The sequence below is a fragment of the Lycorma delicatula genome, chromosome 1 (assembly GCF_047948215.1).
Source record: "Lycorma delicatula isolate Av1 chromosome 1, ASM4794821v1, whole genome shotgun sequence".
Lineage (NCBI taxonomy): Eukaryota > Metazoa > Arthropoda > Insecta > Hemiptera > Fulgoridae > Lycorma > Lycorma delicatula.
The window spans coordinates 363,117,077-363,136,473 of NC_134455.1; positions in this window are offsets into that span (position 1 = coordinate 363,117,077).

Here is a 19,397-nt window from a genome sequence, read left to right on the forward strand (position 1 = left end):
CTTTCCTTTGTTTAAAATAGATTTAAAGCTTGTTCTAGTATATTTTTAACTGTAAATTCAATTGTTTTAAAACTTTAATTTATCCTGTCTATACTGATTACTGTAGCTATAACCAACTCTCACCACTAAGCTGTAGAAGGGAGGCGCTTCTAAAGTAGAGGTGTGTGGTAGATCAACCACATCAGTAGGGGACTTAGTGCTCTCACTGGGTAGGATCTACCACATAAGTAGTGAAAGGGTAAAATACTAATATATTTATTGTAATTCTGATTTAAAAAAAAAATCTTTTATACATTTAAAACAATCATATTTATTAAATATTATTAACCGCTGGGGTAGTCTAGTGGTTAAACATTTCAAGTGGAGAATTCTGTGATTCGAGTCCTTGTAAAGGCAGTTCCTATTATATGGACTTGAATCCTAGAGACTGTGGATGTCGGTGTTCTTTGGTGGTTGGTTTTCAATTAATCACACATCTCAAAAATGATCGACATGTGATTGTAAAAGACTACACATCATTTACACTTATATATCATCCTCATTCATCCTCTGAGTTATACTTGAGGGTAATTCCCGAAAGCTAAACAGGAAAAAAAGGTTAGATTATCATGGTACACAGTTGAGGAAGGGTCACGGTAATTTTGAATCATACTTGTATGATATTGGCAGGCTGAAGTCACCCGATGCATGAACTGTGATGCCCAAGACACAGTAGAGCCTTTATTAGATTTTGAACGTTGGAACTCTCGACTTCGAAATCAACTGATTTTCGACGACGCGTTTATCACTAGACCAACCTGGGTTACGATACTCTAAGCTGGTATTACATAAATAAATAAACGTAGTCCTTTTGTTTTTAAAAATTATACTCTTGTTGTTTTCGTTATAATATTACCGATTTACATCAATTTAAAAGGAATAAACGTGAGATTTGTGGTGTTAGTAATTCAAAATTATGACTCAATTATTAAAAATTTTTTTTTCTATTTGCGGTTTCAATCTTTGTAATTTTATATAACTATTCTAAAAAAACTATTCACTACAGCAGTATTATTACATCAGATTTTTTTCTTTATCTTTAACAACTTTCAATTATCCTTCTTTTCTTAAATTCACATTGAAAGAATTTTTCACTGGAATTTATAATTTTTAATAAAAATCCAACACGTTTGCCGTTTAATTATTTAGGTTTTTAAATGATAAGAGAAATAAAGAAAATATTCTTTTTTTATCAAAAGCATTAATTAGGCATAAATTTTAACTGTTCAAACTCGTGGTTTTTTTTTATTATCCAATGTATAATCATCAAATAAGATAATTTAATTTTTGTAGAAATTTAAAGATAAGAATGTTAAGTTACGTTAACATATGTTGTTATTTTTTGGCATAAAAATTATAAGTAACCTCAAAACCATGGTGACTGATCCATCATCGCCCACCGATCACCGTCGCCCAACGCGAAGATAAGCTTTTTAATTAAAATTAATATGAAAAAATTCTTAAAGATTTGATAAAAATTATGGACTTTAATGCCAAGTTAAGCCAAAAAGAGAAAGAGCTTAGAAATGAACATATGTGTATAATATGTATTTTTTAAAGAAAGTTTAACAAAACGTTAATAAACACTACCAAAGGTGATTTTTAACTCTTCTTACATTCATATTTATCTCGTCAACCGCTTAACTTTGTGTAAGTCTAATTTTCTGCCTTTTATATAACGTAAAATATTCCCTCTGTTCGCTTTCATAAATTCATAAACAGATATTTTGATGAATATGTAAAATGTTTTAGTTTAACATCTCTTCGTTTTCGAATGAAAATGTTTTTCCTTCTTGCAATTTTAGTTCATAGGAAGTGAAAGAGATTACCTTGGTCGGAAGATAATCTAAATTCAGTATCCTTTTCCTTATAAATTCACACTTTCTCTCTCACAAGATGCTAACATTCTATTCAGTAACGACGGTGACAAAGCTTTAAAGTTTTGTCCTTCTTTTAAAGTTTTGGTCTTTTTCTGGTAAAATATTATACATTCGTAATTATAAAAGCTCTCACCAACGTAATTTTATTCCCACGATTATTTAATAAATATTCTTTTTGTTAAATTGCATATAAGTAAGTTTAAAATTCAAAAATCTTTAACCTTTTTTTAATATCTTAGAAGAAAAGATTTATCAGATATTAATACTTAATATTTTCATCGCCTAAAACAATATTTGTTTTTCTTTTTTTATCTTTAATTATTTTCAAATTTCATTTTTTATCAATATATTTTTCTTATTTATCAATAATAAAAAAAATAATTTTCTTGAAAATAATATAATTTTTTCAGCATTCATTTAGAAAAATAAATAAATCACCACGGACTTATGGAGGGCTAGTTGTAAGCCCCTTTCTCGAATTTATGCACTTATTCTCTCCACTGCGTCATTGGCAGTCCTCTTCATCAAGTCCTTGGTGTGTTCTGATACCAAAAGAGCTATATCGTCGGCATATGCGACTATTTGTGTATCTCCTGTAAGCTCCATTCTAAGGAGGCCACCATACGCTACGTTCCACAACATCCGTCCTAAGACCGAGCCCTGCGGGTACACCCCCGTACATGTTAAACACGATTGCTCCTTCTTCAGTCCTTCCGCCCTAATAAGCGCAGACTCACATCTGGCAGAAGGGATCTTGCAGACTCTCCTGGCAGACTGACAACATAACGTCTCGCTTACACTGATTGTCAACTGGTCTTCCCCGGAGTATTTATACACCTATTATCTTTAACTGTAGGACCAAACCCCAGTTGAGCGTAAGAACGATCGACCGAGCCGTTTTACTTCGACGCATTTCTAACCTGGGTCCGGTAACTCTTCTCACATATCAACATCTGTTGAGGTGTATCAGTGGGCAGTATTACAAAAGACGATTGTTAAACTGACCTGCTACCTTTATTAAAAGGGTTCCTTTTAGTTCCTTTCTGGATTACACCCATTATTATATTTTCTACTACTTTTTTCTTAACTGGTAGAATCCATTACTCACATCCATTATACTGGACTTGATACAATATGTTGTTACTTAAATTTTATGAGCACATTTATGAATCCTGCTTGGTAACGAAGCGGTAGGAATTAGAATTTGTTTTCATCAGGTAATGTTGAAGCTTGTACGTAAAAGTTCTATTGAGTGTGAAAAATGCCATGGTTGACTAGGATTCAGACCTCTTTCGTCACTTTCATGATGAAAGATTGATACGCTGCCCCTCGCTTGGAAATTGTAAAGAATTCGAAATAAAGCTTTAAAGCCATTAAGCTGCATGAGAAGAATAACAATTTCACGGTTGGATTTAGGATTAAATTTTGAGATTAAAAAATCTGATGTAGATACCACTTGACTTTCTTGAACGCTTATTAAATTATATTTTCACATTTTTTGCTGAATTTCATTTAAACATATTTCATATGAAAGCGAGATACGATACTCATATTCTTTAATCGTGTGAACAAATACACAATTGCATTGTGGTGGATACCACATTGTATCACACTTTTTTGTCGTATCCGTATCAGCATTTTACGTTAGTTTATATATTAATTTTGTTTCACGTCACTGAAGTAGTTATCTGGTGTAAGTGAGAACGGTGTCGGATCCGTACCCAAGCACATATAGGTTCGAATCCGACTTCATATAAATATATATAATTTTTGTTTTTTTTTAAATTTAAATATATTGATTTATTAATACTTTTTAACCTCTGTAAATATTTTTGAATTAAAATGGAAATTACATAAAATTTTATTTTACTAACTTCTGATTTTCTTCATAATTTTTTTTTATTGTTATATTTTAATTATTTATTGTAAATTGTTTTTTACAATCAGGTGTTAATAATTATTGATAAATCAATATATTTAAATTAGAAAAAAAATTAAAAAAATATATATGCATATGAAGTCGGATTCGAACCGATGTACCTTCCCCTTTTATGATCCGAATATTTGATAAATTGTAATTTTATTTGGATATATAACACTGGTACCAATGAAAATAACTACAACTTATGATGTACCGTTGAAAAGCTCTCAATGAGAGCTTATTACTGTAGTTAAGGAAAGTCCAAAATCCAATTGTTTTTGACACTTTTTTTGGACACTTTTGGTGCAGTCGATTACAATTTAAAGGGTAGGTGCACAACGAGATCTTACAACGGTCATAAATTCAAAATTTGAACATTCTATGTCAAATCTTTTTTGTGTTATACGAGATACGTACGCACATACGTGTGTAAGTACAGACGTCACGCCGAAACTAGTGAAAATGGATTCAGGGGTGGTTCAAATGGATATTTCCGTTGAAAGCTGAAAACCGAAATTCTTCGCAATTACAATACTTTCTTATACTTTGTACAAGGAAGTAAAAAGAAGACTGAAAAGTAGACAAGGGAAGAAAAGATAAAATTTAATCTTATTTGAAAATCAGTAACATATAATATATAAAAATTTAGTTGTAATTATGTGATGTTTGAGTTTATAGCAGAAAATTTAATTATACTATGTAATAAATAGCAATTAGGTACTAGAACATTATGGATTACTTTACGTAAAGATAAATGCGGTAAGAAAGAAACAAGAAAAAAGGGATTTAATAAATTTAGCGATCAAATGTTTTAAAAATCTCTAAAAGGGTTATGAAGAATTTGAGGAAGTAGAGTTTAAATAGACACCCAGAATATTTCAATAGAGTTATCAAACATTGTAGCTGAAAAAGTGTGACCAAGCTTAAAAAAAAAGAGAAAGCCAGGTAGTGATATAATCATTAGTGAAATGTAGGTATTCTTATTTCAGTAATTAGGAATTTATGCAAGGATTAATTTAATAACATTTATGGCATTCTGAAAAATTATTACTTCTTCGAAAATGGCGGATAATATAATTTTAATATTAAAGAAAATTATTATACGTAACATTGCAAATTATAGACTGTTAGGCATGCATCAACAGTAGTATTTATTAAGGTTATTTCAAAAAAATTAAATTATGGTTGAGAAAATAACTTTTCCATTGGACAGAATTTCGTTCGAGTTTTTCCACAAATAATCATATACATTTAGTCAGTCAGATTGTTTAAAAAGCAGATGAACACCAGATAATGCAGTATACACGATTTTTACTGATTATGAGAATGCTCTGGGTTCAGTGCGCCATAAATTTTCATACTAAACGTTAGCGGGTCTAGGTGTACGTAGAAAATATATTAGAAATATAAAAAATGTATATTCCAATAGTATATTAAGAATAATTATGAAGCGAAATCTATCTTATTTTAGAAATTTCCGAGGAGATAGAGAAGGGAATCCACCGTCATCAGCACTAGTCAATATCGTGCTTGAAGAGGTATTCAGGAAATTAGTATGGAAAGTCACCGATTATAGAATAAGTATTAATTATGAAAAATTGTTGACACAATTCGCTGATGATTTGGTTTTTATTTTTTATTTTTTTGGTTGTTTGTGGGCGAAAAACGCTTGAGCGTTATCATCGCCCGGTAGTTATTATTAAAAGTGCAATATAACTCCGAAATGATAAGCTATACAAGGTGTAAATGTAATATTAATCATACAATAATAATTTATTAAAACAAGCGAAGAAGGCAAAATAAAACCCAAAACTAATATCACAGACAAAGTTGATAAAATATTTTTTTTTTTTTGTCTTCAGTCATTTGACTGGTTTGATGCAGCTCTCCAAGATTCCCTGTCTAGTGCTAGTCGTTTCATTTCAGTATACCCTCTACATCCTACATCCCTAACAATTTGTTTTACATATTCCAAACGTGGCCTGCCTACACAATTTTTCCCTTCTACCTGTCCTTCCAAAATTAAAGCGACTATTCCAGGATGCCTTAGTATGTGGCCTATAAGTCTGTCTCTTCTTTTAACTATATTTTTCCAAATGCTTCTTTCTTCATCTATTTGCCGCAATACCTCCTCATTTGTCACTTTATCCACCCATCTGATTTTTAACATTCTCCTATAGCACCACATTTCAAAAGCTTCTAACCTTTTCTTCTCAGATACTCCGATTGTCCAAGTTTCACTTCCATATAAAGCGACACTCCAAACATACACTTTCAAAAATCTTTTCCTGACATTTAAATTAATTTTTGATGTAAACAACTTATATTTCTTACTGAAGGCTCGTTTAGCTTGTGCTATTCGGCATTTTATATCGCTCCTGCTTCGTCCATCTTTAGTAATTCTACTTCCCAAATAACAAAATTCTTCTACCTCCATAATCTTTTCTCCTCCTATTTTCACATTCAGGGGTCCATCTTTGTTATTTCTACTACATTTCATTACTTTTGTTTTGTTCTTGTTTATTTTCATGCGATAGTTCTTGCGTAGGACTTCATCTATGCCGTTCATTGTTTCTTCTAAATCCTTTTTACTCTCGGCTAGAATTACTATATCATCAGCAAATCGTAGCATCTTTATCTTTTCACCTTGTACTGTTACTCCGAATCTAAATTGTTCTTTAACATCATTAACTGCTAGTTCCATGTAAAGATTAAAAAGTAACGGAGATAGAGAACATCCTTGTCGGACTCCCTTTCTTATTATGGCTTCTTTCTTATGTTCTTCAATTGCTACTGTTGCTGTTTGGTTCCTGTACATGTTAGCAATTGTTCTTCTATCTCTGTATTTGAACCCTAATTTTTTTAAAATGCTGAACATTTTATTCCAGTCTACGTTATCGAATACCTTTTCTAGGTCTATAAACGCCAAGTATGTTGGTTTGTTTTTCTTTAATCTTCCTTCTACTATTAATCTGAGGCCTAAAATTGCTTCCCTTGTCCCTATACTTTTCCTGAAACCAAATTGGTCTTCTCCTAACACTTCCTCCACTCTCCTCTCAATTCTTCTGTATAGAATTCTAGTTAAGATTTTTGATGCATGACTAGTTAAACTAATTGTTCTGTATTCTTCACATTTATCTGCCCCTGGTTTCTTTGGTATCATTACTATAACACTTTTTTTGAAGTCTGACGGAAATTCCCCTTTTTCATAAATATTACACACCAGTTTGTATAATCTTTCAATCGCCTCCTCCCCTGCACTGCGCAGTAATTCTACAGGTATTCCGTCTATTCCAGGAGCCTTTCTGCCATTTAAATCTTTTAATGCTCTCTTAAATTCAGATCTCAGTATTGTTTCTCCCATTTCATCCTCCTCAACTTCCTCTTATAAAATATTAAAATAAAATATTAAAGATAAAATAATAGAATAAAGAAAGTATAAAAACTTACCTAACTCTGATGGGTTGTGCAAAACTCCCCACCCTGGATAGTAAAATTAAACTAAAAACCCAAATCGAAAATAAAGGTTAAAATTATTAAAAAACTCTCCTTATAGAAAAACATATATAAGTATATTAAATCCTTTGCAGTAACCCAGTACTATGCAAAAAGAGAAACATTCGCTCCAAAACCCTGCCATCATTGCCCAAGACATCACGAATGCTGCTGGGTAAATTAAACTGACGACGCAATGCCGCATAACATACACAGTCCACGAGAATGTGGTGCACAGTCATGCGGCAGTTGCATCGTGTGCACAGGGGTGGGTCTCCTCCTGACATTAGATATTCGATTTAGAAATGGAAAATATTAAATCGTTGCGTAAATCGATGGTTAATATATGGATATAAAGCTTGGACTCTCACTGAGAAGAATATTATTCAGGAAAACGTAAATAAATAGTAATGGAAAGAAATAATGAAGGGTGTGGCAAGAAGAGATAGAATTAGTGTAACAGTAAAAAAAAATATAGACATTGGTGGACGAACACTTAGTAAGATGTAATGATGGAAGATGGACCAAATAAGCTGCGCTAGGGTTCCCGATTATAACCTTAGAAAGGTAGTAAGAAAAAAGATGCAATGATAGGATGATATAGTGAAAGTTCCTGGTCAAAAATAGTATAAGAAACAAAGAATGAACTGAATAGTGATGGAAGAGGCCTAGCCTCACTACCTGGACTGATTTCACTGATATTATTTTCTATATATAGTTTTTGATTTTAATCACCTCAGGCAATTTTCTCGTAATCTTCGTACAACACAAAGATGATCTAAAAAAAAGTTACTCAGATTGGAGGTGGACACGTCATACTTGGATTTGACCTTAACCTTATTCCAAGGTTGACACGATTTTTTCAAATAGAATGACCTATTTTTGACCCCCATCATTGAAAAGAACATAAATTTTACACTGGAATATGTGGTCACACATATTTTCTTGGACTTTTTTTAAATTTAATACGGTTAACCCATAAGAGATGATATTACACTAGAATAGTGTTATACGAGTTACACGTTTTTGAAGGTCATACAATATTCCTGGAATATTATGAATATTCCAGGCCATTTATCTCGAAAACTATGGGAAAGACCATAAAAATGACATAACTTTAGTAAAGTTATGTACATAACTTATGTAGTTATCTACGTAACTTTAGTAAAGTTATGTACATAACTTATGTAGTTATCTACGTAACTTTAGTAAAGTTATGTAGTTATCTACATAACTTTACTAAAGTTAGTTAGTAAAGTTATGTAGTTATCTACATGACTTTAGTAAAGTTATGTAGATAGGAGGGGGGTATCCGACGGTGACGTTGACCTTAAGGTCCCTTTGGAAGTCATTTCTAGGTCATTAAAGTTTTTCAAACGAAATTATCTTTTTCGATAGCACCAATGGAAAGAACGAAAAATGTCACGTCGACGTACATGAAATTAGTCTATGGTTTAGGACGTAATCACATATAGTATCCGATTAACACATTTTGCTGACTCAAGACAGTACCAGATAGCAATCCTCTTCTCATAACTTAGAAATCAGTGACTGGAAATATCGACGAAATAATCCAGCATCCGTATAACACAATCTCTGATGGTTCACCGTGTAACCTTCAAAATATTTTCAAGGTGATACGTCGGACTACATATTCCAATGTAAAGTTTTTCACTATTTTTTTTTGAGGAGGTCAAAAAGAGCACATTGAATTTGAAAAGATCGTGTTAATTTTTACATAACAGAAAATGTCAAACATAAGTTCACCATGAGATGTCCCCTCCATCCTGAGTAATTTTTGTTTAGATCATTTGTTTTTTGTATTGTACGTAGTTTTCGAGAAAATTGCCTAGAGCGATTAAAATAAAACTCCCTACATGCGTATATATATATATATATATATAAAATCTCTTATCATATTTATATTTATGGAACATTAAATTGATTTATCTGATATGATTATCTATTGGAAACTATAAAATATATACAATTTATTTTATTTCGAACCCAGTAAAGACTAATGTAATTATTACGATGTAAATAAACAGAATAATTAATTTTTTAATTAGTTCTAGTTCGATATTTGATGTAAAACACCTTTTAGTTTGAACGTTTGCGTATTACAAGTTTTAATATTCTCCTGCAGTATTATTATTAAAAATATTTAGTAGGATAACAAAAAAGCTAACAACACAGTTGTAGAACTTTCCTGTCACGCAGCTTTTTTTTGATGTACGACTTACACACACAATTAAACATATATATCATTTTATTAAAATTAATATTTTTTGTACAGTTGTACGTCAGTGTTACACCCTAGTGCTCTTTGTGGTGACAGGCGGTACTATTGACGCATTATAACCTAGCCACTAGTTTAGAGCATTTTTGGGATGGAGTTTGCAAAGATTATTATTTTTGAATTGTTAACAAATATACTGCCTAAGAAAAATAAAAACGTTAATTAGGTTAAATCTCAAGATACTAAGGGTGACCTTGTTGTACAGCCTTACCTACCTGACCTTTTAGGTTGAAAATTAAATGACATCAATGTGTCATATAAAGAAGTAATCTGGCCAAGATTGGTGGAAATCGGTCTAGTAGGTCTGAAGATATAATGTGTGAGACACCATAAACGTACGTTCGAACATTCGGAAAATTTCCATCCGGTTTTTTCGGTAACTTAGGTGTTTAATCGTCAAGATCCGGTAAAAACCACATATGCCCAAACTGGACCGATTACAATACTTTTATTTACAGCTCTGCTGTAGCGCTAGATGGGAAACTAAAAATTAATATGAGATTTCGTACAGTTTTAATTATAATTATTTTCCTTCACTATCTCCTAAAAGTAGTTCTAAAATCAATAATTATTAAAATAAATTATGTTGTTAGTTTTTTTACATGGCTAAACCGTTGATCTATACGGTATGCAAAATTTACAGTTAAATGATATGAGATTCGTTTTTGCAGTTAGTAAAACATCTTGTCGTCCTGGAGTTATTCAAGAGCAATATTATGAAATTCCTTTTGCGTTCCATAAGTCCTGTTTAGATATATGAGTGTTATTAACTTACGCATTCTATCGCTACCCGAGAGAGGAAATAATATTTATTGGAAGAAATATATTATAATTCCGGTTGTTTTCTTTTGAATTAATGATGTATTATATGCTTAGCTTTGTTAAATTTAGAACACTTAAATAAGTTCTGAATGATTCTCATAAAAAGAACAGATAGTAACATAATGTTTATTAAATATAAGGGATGTCGTTATTCGCAAAGTATTTTAGGAAACGGTAATAAAATTGTTATATAATTTCGTTTAAATTTATGCTATTAAATATAAAATAAGCTATAAGTATTAACTGTTACGCATAAGGTAAAGGGTTTAATGAGAATTTTAATACTTGCTAAGTTTATAGGACTTTTTATAGAATCGAAGAAGCCTTCAATTTTATTACCGCTTTTACAAACTTTGCCTAAAAGCGGTAGCAGTTATTGCTCTAAGCCGTTAATTAAAACATTCTTATTCAAATTACGCTTAGTAGAATTAATGTATTTATTTTTAATTAATATGGTGTTATTTTTACTGATAAAACAAATAAATATATGACTTTGTATTATTAATTATATGACGTGTATATGAATTAATAGAAAATTTAATAATAATAAATATATTCAACTTTGAAGAAAAATAAACTGGTGATAATTTAATTCTTTGTTTACGAAGAAAAATTAACAGCACTGGTTCAGATATAAACTGATTCTTTGTTAAAACAAAAATGATTGCTAATTAAAAAAAGTTATTTCAGTATGAAATATAATTTGTTTACATCAAAAATTAATTTAAATGTCAGGAAAAGATTTTTGAAACTATATGTTTGGAGTGTCGCTTTATATGGAAGTGAAACTTGGACGATCGGAGTATCTGAGAAGAAAAGATTAGAAGCTTTTGAAATGAGGTGCTATAGGAGAATGTTAAAAATCAGATAAGCCCTAATTTTTAAAATAGGTGTTGTTTATCGTCATATTTTAACGACTAAGATGTCGTTTATTCACAAAAAAATGCTTCATAATTTTTATAATACAACACAATTTTAGAAATAAAATAATTCCTAAGGTATTTAAGATTAAAAAAGTGAAAAGATCGTAATTTCGAAATTTGTCAACGAAGAGTATGGTTATTTTTTTTCGTATTAAAATATGTCAGTTTAAAATAAAGTAAAAAATTTTATTGTATTATCTCTAAAAGTTCTTGAAGAATAATTTTTTTCTTAAAAATCTCAAAATGCTGAACAGACATAAAAATATGCGTTTTCGGACCTATCTTCCCTGGATATTTTTTCTTCAGTATGTTAAGTAGAATCACTTCCTAGAGTTTGGTTCACAGTTAAAAGACATACTATAAATTTTATTCGCGTAATTTTTTTTTTAATTTTTTAATTACTAGTATAATTTACGATGTTGCTCTGATCTAAGTTTTGCCAAAAGTTTCCTGTATTCACCATACGTATCCATTTCTAAAGTGATTTATATTCTCTACTGACTGTGTATATACTTTACTTCATAGCAATATGTCAGTACATATATATGTCAGTAGAGTACATACTCTACTGACTGTGCCCGATCAGAATAAACTATTTATTTATTTATAAGAAATCATAATGTCGCTTCTAAGTAATCGAATTGAACTTAAGACATGATGCACTTTTGATCGATTATTTCAAAACTGGTCAATCAGAGAAAAAAGGATAATTGGTTAACTTCTAAAATACAAGCCATCCATAATTTAGTTTGAACAATAAAATCTCACATTTTATTTATTAGAATAACATTTCAGGATCGGTCTACGGTAACTAAAATTTCTATATTCAGCTAACATTTACGATAAATATATTAATAAAGTAGTGCTTAAATTAAAGAGTGATATTTGGTAATGATTTTCTTTTTTCAGACCGAGAACAATTATGCAAATAACTTTAAGTATAACCAACTTAATTTCTACAAAGAAATAATTAAAATTGTGAGGAAAGTATGTATATTCTTCCATGATCATCCTCAGACTACAGCAGGGAGAATATGAAGATTAAGGAAAAAAAAATTGTAAAATTTTCCTGTCACGGGGGTTACACACGTATGCTCATACAACTTAATTTAGTAAGTTATTGATACACTAGCACTCTTTGTGGTGGCAAATGATACTGTTGACACAGCATACTCACTTATCCATTAGCTTAGAGAATTTTTTCGATTGGCGTGATTTTTCAAAATATTTTTGGTAAATATTATTTGTTTAATGTTAACAAATGTGCCTAAGAAAACTAAGACCTTAATTGGGCACAATCTCGAGATACTAAGGGTTACCTTGCTCTATAGCCTCAGTCCCCTTGACCTTTCAAGTTAAAAATTGAATGGCGTCAATCCTTATATATAGAAATAATCTGACCAAATTTGGTCAAAATTGGTCGAGTAATTCTGGAGATATAAGATGTGAAACACCGAAAACAAACACGTGCAAACGAACATCCGGAAAATTTCCATCTTGGTTTTGGGTTTTTTAGGTGTCAAAACGTCAAGATCCAGTGAAAACCGCATATGCCCAGATTGGATCGATTACAATATTTTCCCCTCTAAAGTTATAACTCTGCAATAGCACTAGATAGGAAAGTAAAAATAAAAATTATTTTATGCAGTTACTGCTGCTTTTTTTTTCCTTGATACATTTTAACTTATTTATCTGAAAATTTGCCTTGTAAACTCTTCTTTGAAATACTTATTGTTACTTAATAAAAAATAAAAATAAGTACTCAATTTTATAATTACTCCATTTTTAGTTTAACACTTTACGGTTATATAAAAATGTAACCTAAGAAAGATTTTTTATATTCTTAATCTCTGAAAAAGATAGTCAATGTACCGTTTTATAGCCCTCCATAATAGTAGTACCAAGTTCTTTTCCCTAATGGCTCACGTGATGTCCTTTTTACAGAAGTTCCTAGTTTACTACGTTAGCTCACAAAACTAATTCCCATCGGTGTTTTTATGACTGAATCACACAAAAGTGAACAACTACGCGCTGTGAACAGATATACTACTACTCTTATTTGTCGGTTTCTGTATTCTTAGAGAGAAATCCTTTTGTTTATTCTTACTATATTTTACAGTAACACAAACATTTTTAACTTAAAACAAAATTAATATAAATTTATCAACGAATTTCTTATAAATAAATATTTTATTCTTACATGTATATAATAATACACATATCATTACAGGAGTAAGTAGATGTGCTTCTCCAATGATAAGGGAAACGAACTGCCTCAGCATTGGCCTACATGGATCAAAGGGGTAACCTTGATAAACACCTTGAACATAGCAGCATTAGTAAAATACATAATTGATTATAAAATTAAAAAAAACCTAATTAAATTCCTTATTAATTATTCAAAATATAAACAAAAGTATAATAATATTACACTAAATATATTTGTAAGTTACTATATAAAAAAATAACTAAAAAAAATTCAGAATTTATAAAATGTTAATGAAATTTACATGAGTATATATTTATGGACATGTTCAACAGAATGCGTAAAATATTTTTTAAACTTTATTTTTTAAAAATTCATCGTGAAATTAATACTGTTAGATCTTTTAACTCTTTTTTTTTTTTTTAATTTGGAAGGCAATTTTATTAACTGATACGATAATAATATATAAAAATGAAAAGTTTTGTTGAAGTCGTTAAAATAAGATTCTACTAAGGTAAAGGATTTTTGAGTTACAAGAAAAACGCTTCTGTTGTTCGATCTGACAAAGGTGGATATTGTTAATTTTTTTAAATCTCCAAAACCAACGGTAGGTATTGCTTCAGAGGATAAGATGAATGACAAGCAGCGTGTGAAAATCCATGCCTGACCGGGATTCGAACCCGAAACCTCCGGGAATACACAGTTGTAGGAATTTCTCCTCACGCAGCATTTTTCTGATGCACACATACACACACAACTTAATTAAAAATATTTATCATTTTATTTAAATATAATATTTTTTGTTTATATTATTCAATGATTCTAACTAAAGCTCATGCGAATACCGTATTTCATTCGCACGGGTGTGCAGGTACTAACGATCATTGTAATTTCTATTTTACACTTTGAATATCATTCGTTAATTTAATTCTACCTCTCATCTGTGACATCATAACATAGCAGACAATCGTCTCTGATATATTAGCATTCCTTATGATGAGAGGCGGTAATATTGAAGCAGTATACCCACTTAGCCGCTAGTTTATTTAGCGCAATTTTTGGTGTGGAAGTGCGATTTTGCAAAATTATTTTTTCAAAGGGTATTATTTTTTAATTGTTAACAAATGTGGCTAAGAAAAATAAGACCTTAATTTGGCGAAGTCTCGGGGTACTGAGGATGGATCTTGCTGCACATTCTCATCCCAGCTACACCCCCTTGACCTTCCAAATTGAAAATTTAATGGCATCAATGCCCCATATATACGAGAGCAATTCAGAAAGTAAGGAACGTTTTGGAATTTTAAAAAACCAAGTACAAGAAAAACCTTTTATTATATACTTGTGAAAGAGGGACTAAAATACTACTTTTCAACATAATTACCATACATATTCAGGCACTTATCTTAGCGGTGGACAAGCTTTGAAATTCGTAGAATTCATAGAATTCTGCCGCCTGTGATCTCAACCACTCACTGACGCACCCATCTTGCACAAAATTTGTGGTAGCCTAGCTTCTGTGAAACAATTTCAAACAATAAAGTCCGTGAAACTTGTGGGAAAGATAGAGAAAGCTCAGTTATTGTGAAACGGCGGTTTTCACGAATCTTTTCGTCAACTTTGGGGACCAGATTGTCAGTCACAATGCTCGGACGTCCACTCTTCTCTTTATCGTGAAGATTTGTTCGGTCATTTTTAAACTGAATGCACCACTTCCTGACAGAACTTTCACTCATTACGTTGTTCCCGTACACTTCACACAGTTCCCAATGAATTTCTATTGGTTTTAGGTTTTTTGCCAACAAAAAACGAATCACAAACCGCACCTCCCAACTGGCAGGATTTTCGATTGCAGCACACATTTCAAATTTGTATATAAAAAAACGGGTAGTGCGGAGATGTTCGCGTTGTCACGGCTGGACGCTGACTGAGATGATGAGCACGAGCACACCAATATATACGCGATTGGCGTGCGTCTGGCGGCGTCAGGTGGAAACGTTCCTTACTTTCTGAATAGCCCTCGTAGAAGTAATCTGATCATGTTTGATAAAAATCCGTCCAGTAGTTCTGGATAAATAAGGAGTGCAATACCGAACACACACACGAACATAATAACTTCCGGAAAATTTTCATCCAGTTTTTTTTCATTTTTTGGGTCTCTTAGGTGTCAAAATATCATGATCCGATGAAAACCGTATATGCCCAAATTGGACCCATCGGAAAACTTTCCCTTTAAAACCGATAGTTCTGCTATAGTTTTAGACGGGAAGTAATGTATAACCTAGCATTTTACCCCAAAGAATAATGAACATTCACAAATGAAACTTTAGTAAAGTTAAGATTTTCAATTTTCTGTTTATTGGTCTAAATGATTGATTATTTTGTAGGTTAAACAATTATTTGAAAGTCCCTTTGTACATCTTGAAAACTTGTTCTGGCTTTATTATGAAGCCTCAGGAGATATGATTATACGTCTGGGATGTAAGTAAGATTTATAATAAATTATTTGGTAATAATAATAAACTTAGCTTTTTATTAAGACAATACAAAGAAAATGTAACAATTTAAGATACATGTCGCTCTATAACAGACGTAAAATAATATGAAAATAATTTGCAACTCATTTCTTTGCTCATTTTAATCAATGTTTGTTAGCTGCTCTTATTATAATTTCTTTTTTTAGTGGTGTATTGATAACAGAGAATCATCATGTGAAACATTAAGATCCACGGTTTTATAAATAATTATTTTTATTTCTTAAGACAGGATTTTTTCGTTAAATAAACTATAGCCTATTGTATAGTCCTAGTTATGGATCAGTTATCAGCTAATCACGGTAACAACAGTGATTTGATATATGATAGTATCAGCGTAGAAAATAACAGAAAGAAAGGACCTCGTAGTTCATCTAACAGAGATCCCAGAAATATGTTGCGCTACAAATTGATGACTGATAATATTATCTGTAACTTGAGTGATAACTAGGATAGGAGTGAAACTAAAAATAATGTAACAAATTATTAAAAGGCTGCTCTGCTGTTGTAGTCTGTACGCTTTTACCTAAATCAAAAGTGTCATGTAATACATTTATTAATAATTTACCACTAAAAATCGATTTGATGATCTTCCAGTAGAAGAAAATATTAATAAAATTATTCAGAAAATTGTTAAGATTTCTTATTTTTGTTTGGTATTAAAAAGTACTAAAACTGTACGAGTTATTGAAAGTGTAGTAGCCAGAAGTAACAACAATAGTAGCTATTGTTCAGGTTGTTAACAACAAACAATTAAGAATAATTTCAAAGAATATAGATAGTTACAAAAGGATTATTGCTAATATCAGGGAACATAAACTACTATGCTAGATGTTTACAAAGAAAGATGAGAGGGCTTTTCGCGTGGTACTAAGAAAGTTATATATTATTCGATTTCAGTTGAAATAAAGGAATAAATTAAGTGCCTAGGGCACAAAATCTGGAGAATTGTTAATGCTCGCCATCGAGTGACAAGAAACCCATTATAATTAACATCTTTCATTTAAAGCTCCGAGAATATAACAAGGAAATACTCAATTTAAATTATTAGCCAAGAGCAGTGTTAATTTCGAATCGCCTATGAGATCTCCTGGAATTCTACAGTGCATGTATTGTCAACAATATTAGTACCTAAGGAACAATTTTGTATGCAGCTATACCGCACTGTGAAATTCGCGGATGCCCATAATACTGTAGATTGTTAAAATAAAAGTAGAAGTATACCAGCAAATGAAGCCATATTGTCACTTGGATCATCCTGATAATTACGAAGGATGTAGAGTATACAATGAGGTTCGGGAAAGAAACAAAAACCAAAAAAGCGATATACAGCAAAATATAACCTTCCTCACAAGACACAAATTAAATAGTGAACAGATCTCCTGATTTAAGTACTAATAGTTTCCTTTCACTGAGTCTAGAAACATTTAGGAATTCAGACAGCCATTCTGGTAGTCTTCCTCGATCTTAAGCCACTGCTATAGGCCATAGAAATTATAACCGTCCTGAAACTGAGAGAAAATTAAATAAAATATCGTCAAGTATTGAATTTCTTGGTCAAGAAATTGGCAATCTAATAGGCCTGCTAAACAAAGTAATTATTAAATTACAAAATTTCTGCGAATTACATCTTGGAACATCAACAGTCTTGTGAAAAGGCTACAGGAATTGGAAACTATTATTATTTTTAATTTGTTAGGCTTTATCTTAAATTCAGAGACCCATTTTACTAACTACAATCATTACTAACTGGTTATTCCATGTATAACACCAATCATCCGGCTAGTGAATCCCATGGTGGTTTAGCAGTTCTTATCGGAACTTAAATAAAATTTTATCAGTTACTAGCATATAGGTCCAATCACATAAAAGCGGTTTCACTTTATATTTTGGATTAGTATGGACCTCTCAGGTTATCCGCGATTTATTTGCCTCCTCGTCACACCATATAAGATGATTTATTATGTCAATTTTTCGAAAAACTAGGTTCATGTTTTACTGTAGGAGGTGACTGGAACGCTAGATATTTTCACGGAGGTTCTCGACTGGTAACAGCTCGAGGGAGGCCTTAAAGGATTGTGTCATCAAAATGCATCTAAACATAAATTTCTGGAATGTCATCCACATATTTTCGTAAAGTACCAACAAAAATTCCGGACTTGTTGGATTTTTTTTATAACTTTGAGATTTCTTCTTTTTACATGATGTTAGGAATAACTACGATTTTATATCTGACCATTAGCTGCTCTTGCAGGTAGTACGATGGTGATTAAGAAATCTCCGGTCTTCCATAGTAATATAACTGACTGGGAATAATACCAAGGCTGAATAAAAAACGAATTAAATCTTTAGATGTTTCTCTTAAAAGCCATGATGATATCGATAGTCAACCCAGTGTTTTATTTAAGTCTTGCAGGAATCAGGATGACTTCAACACCGAAGATAAATATATAAGGAGTATCCCTACCCCGCAGGGGAAGATACCCACCTTATGACGTTACCGGTCGCCACACCACCCCTTCCGTTGGAAGCACACATTACTCAAGGGAAGTTGTGGATTAGTAATTGGTAAAATGTGGCTTAAGAGGTTGTGGCAGGTACAAAACTTCTGCAGACAATACAGCTTTTAAATAGAACTACTCGTAGGTCAAAGAAGTTATTACAGACAATTAAAAGCAAACAATTTACGAATTATCTTGAAAGAAGTCTCTTTCAAGTGTAGATAGCTATTCACTATGGAAAAACCACAAAAACATTTAAGCGACCACTAATTTCATTCCCATCTTTAAAGGCTCAAATGGATTGTAGGTTAGAAGCGATGCCCGAAAGGCTGATCTATTTGCTGAAGATCAAGTTAGGTCTTTCAACAACGTAACATAAAGAGATTTAAAAAAGAACCAATACGTAAATACTTTGATAATCCTATACATTTATCTCTTCCTATAAAACGTTTTTTCAGGAATAAATAATTTGCACGAAATCAACAATGATCAAAATTTTAAAAAGAAACCAGGTTTTGGGTACGCCTGAAATGCTAATTATGTTACCTTTTAACATAATTACATTGTGTGTAACGGATCTTTTTACTGGCATCTTTTACACAGATTATTCTATATCTGAGTGGAACCGGTCATAGATAATAATGATTCCAAAACCGGATAAGCCAGTGCATGAGACATCTTCGTACAGGCGTTTAAGTCTGTTACCTATTCTTCCTAAAGTCTTCGAAGGACTCTTTCGTCGGAAATTGAAGCCTATTTTAGTCGAAGAACATATATAAT